The sequence below is a fragment of the Otolemur garnettii genome, unplaced genomic scaffold (assembly GCF_000181295.1).
Source record: "Otolemur garnettii isolate 467f Iridium unplaced genomic scaffold, OtoGar3 scaffold00077, whole genome shotgun sequence".
In the NCBI taxonomy this organism is placed as follows: Eukaryota; Metazoa; Chordata; class Mammalia; order Primates; family Galagidae; genus Otolemur; species Otolemur garnettii.
The window spans coordinates 3,467,733-3,471,147 of NW_003852472.1; the positions used below are offsets into that span (position 1 = coordinate 3,467,733).

Below are 3,415 nucleotides of genomic sequence, written 5' to 3' on the forward strand. Positions count from 1 at the left end.
ATTCGAACCCACCACCTTAGGTGTACGTGGCTGGCGCCTTAGCCGGTTGAGCTATAGGCGCAGAGCCAAACTCTTAACAACAAATAATTTTCCCACGTAGGCCTCTCAGAGTGTTAAGGTAACAGATGTAAGTCACTGAGCCACCGTGCCTGGCCCTGGGCAGCATTCTTGATCTTTCTTTTTTTTTTTTTGGCCGTGGCTGAGTTTGAACCCGCCACCTCTGGCATATGGAGCTGGCGCCCTACTCCTTTGAGCCATAGGTGCCGCCCAAACATGGAGAACTTTATTTATTTATTTATTTTTGAGACACAGCCTCAAGCTGTTGCCCTGGGTAGAGTGCTGTGGCATCACAGCTCACAGCAACCTCCAATTCTTGGGCTTAAGCAATTCTCTTGCCTCAGTCTCCCAAGTAGCAGGGAGTACAGGCACCCTCCATAGCACCCAGCTATTTTTTGGTTGTAGTTGTCATTGTTGTTTGACCGGCCTGGTCTGGATTTGAACCCGCCAGCTCTGGTGTATGTGGCCGATGCCTTAGCCACTTGAGCTATAGGTGCCCTCTTGATCTTTTCTCTTTGATAGTTTCTTCCTCAGACTGTCCACTTGTCCAAGGTCAGCACCTGGGAGTTTCCCTTGATTTGTTGTTCTCCTTCGTTCCCACATCCAATCTAGCAAGGCCTGCTGACTTTATATTTAAAACACACCCGAAATCCTACCATTCTTCATGGCTATCTAGCATTATAGAAACAGCCATTTTCACAGAGCAGCCAGATTCATCAGTCTGATGAGAAATACAAAGTGGAGCCTGTCATGGGTTCTCGATGTGTGTATAATAAACTGCATGGTCTCTGTGGATTTACTGGGATGTGGATGTGCTGGTCACCATGCCATTCTTGTAATATCACCTAATCCTCATTTCCCATTTGCTCACTCTGTACCAGTTACAGTGACCCATCTTTTAAAAAATAACAGTCCCTCAAGGTTAATGTAGTTAGTCTTGATGTAAATCCAGACTGCACCTAGCCCTTTTTTTTTTCTTTTCTTTTTTTAAAGAATCAGGTTTTATGATGTTGCCCATTCTGGTCTCAAATTCCTGGGCTCAAGTGATCCTACTGTCTCATTCTCCCTCATAGTTGGGACTGTAACATTAAGCCTCTATATCTGGCACATTTTCTGTTTTTGTTTTTTTGTACAGTCTTGCTATGTTATTCAGGTTAGCCTAGAATTCCTAGCCTTAAGCCATCTTCCATCCTTAGCCTCCCAAAGTGCTAGGATTACAGACGTGAGCCTCTGCGCCCAACTCAGTTCCCACTTTTAAAACCATATTTCTTAGACATTTAAGTGGTTAACATTGTTTATAATTAAGTGAGGCTACCATAATGTCATTATGATTATGAGTAAGTGACGTATTAGAATGAGTAACTGCATGAACAGTTTTCCCTCATGTTGCTGAGTTTTATAAATTGAGTGTGGTGAAAGAATCAGCCAAACTTAATAGCTTCTTTTTTGCTTGCCAGGGAAACTTTTCTCCTGATAGAAAGCTGCTCAGGAGTTAGTTAGAAGTTAGTTTGCTCACATAAATAAAAAGTAGCCAGTGGGAAATAATTTTGTTTTTTAATAAGAAGAATAGGTGATGAGTTTCCTAATTGTTGCTTATAAACAGTAAAGGGCCAGCCCTTTCTGTTAGTATTCAAGTATTTATTTATTTATTTATGAGACAGAGTCTGAAGCTGTCACCCTGGGATAGAGTGCCATGGTGTTATAGCTCACAGCAACCTCAACTCTTGGGCTTAAGTGATTCTCTTTCTTCAGCCTCCCAAGTAGCTAGAACTACAGGCGCTCACCACAATGCCTGGCTAATTTTTGGTTGTAGTTGTCATTGTTGTTTGGCAGACCTGGGCTGAATTTGAACCTGCCAGCTCTGGTGCATGTGGCTGGCACCCTAGCTGCTGAGCTTACAGGCATGAAGCCAGCGTTCAAGTCTTTTGATGGGTCTAGGAATGTAGCTGCATAGAGAGAGTGAGAAGCCAGCAATATTGCTGCTTTCTTTAAAGTTCCTGAAGGGGAGAGGAGAAAGCTTAGTTAGATTCTCTGTAGCTATTAACCCTAACTATTGAGGAAATAACTCACTAGTTCTGACAACATAATCTTTTGGTCATGTGGTACCTATGAGCACACCTGTGTGTCAGGTGCTGTTAGTTGGTAGTATAGAAGACAATGCCTTGCCCTCATTCATTCTGCTTGTATGCTTAGTAAGTAAACAAAAATTTAATATCTAAGGTATTACATGGTCTGGGAAAGAAGCAGAATAAGGGTACTGTAGAGGGCGAAGGTTGTTACTGGAGGGGCCTCCTTGATCGTGTGATAAGCACTGCAGTCAGCTTCTCTCCTCCCCTTTCCTCTCCTCTTTATTTATTTACTAGAGACAGTCTCACTCTGTGCCCTGGGTTGAGTGCCATGGCCTCATAGCTCACAGCAACCTCAAACTCTTGGGCTTAAGTGATCTCCTTGCCTCAGCCTCCCAAGTAACTCGAACTACAGGTGCCCACCACCACACTTGGCTATTTTTTAGAGATGGAGTCTCACTCTTGCTCAGGCTGCTCTTGAACTTTTGAGCTCAGACGATCCACCTGCCTCAGCCTCCCAAAGTGCTAGGATTACAGGCATAAACCACCTCCCTGGCTTCATCTCTTTCTTTAATGCCTGCCTTTTCTCTTTCATGTCTAACAGTTGATTCTTTTTTATTTCATAGAAATTTTGTTAAATTAGGTTTTTTTCCCCTTAAATTTATAAGGATGATCATAATTAATACCACTCCCATGTGGGACTCTGAAAGCCTCTAATGCTTTACTACTATTTTTTTTTTATGGGCATATTTCTTTTAACAGCTGTGGTCATTATTATACTCAATTATACCTATTCACAAGTAGAGGTACCATGATAGTATAACGAATACTAAAGTGCCCACTGCTCGATTTCTCTGTTCATTAACATTTCTTCCATATTTTGTCCATTTATCCTTTTTCCTTTTTTTCACTTTACAAGAATATTATAAAACAAATCATAGGCATAACATGATTTTATCTTTTTAGTGTGTATCCATGAACAGCAATAACATTTTCTTACACAATAACAGTGTCATTATTACACCTGCCAGATTTAACAGTTCTTTTGGTATCTGCTCATACTCTATCCATCAGTTGAGTTTCCTCGTTGATTTGTGTGAAAAATTTTGCTTCGAATATGTAGCCAAACACAATTCATGCATTACCTTTGGTTATATCTCATTTAATCTAAACCAGCTTCTGCTGACTATTTTTGTTTCCCATTCTATGCATTTTTTGTGGAGAGTTGTTTCTTTTAAAGTGGCAGGCTTACAAGTAGGCAGTAAAGGACAGTGATCTTTTTTTTTTTTTTT

The 3,415-nt window shown here is 41.1% G+C and overlaps 1 protein-coding gene across 1 annotated transcript in view; it reads left to right on the forward strand.

Moving 5' to 3' along the window:
* LOC100966998 (general transcription factor II-I) overlaps nt 1-3,415 on the forward strand; it is a 96,294-nt gene that overhangs the window by 59,749 nt on the left and 33,130 nt on the right. The window lies entirely within an intron of this gene.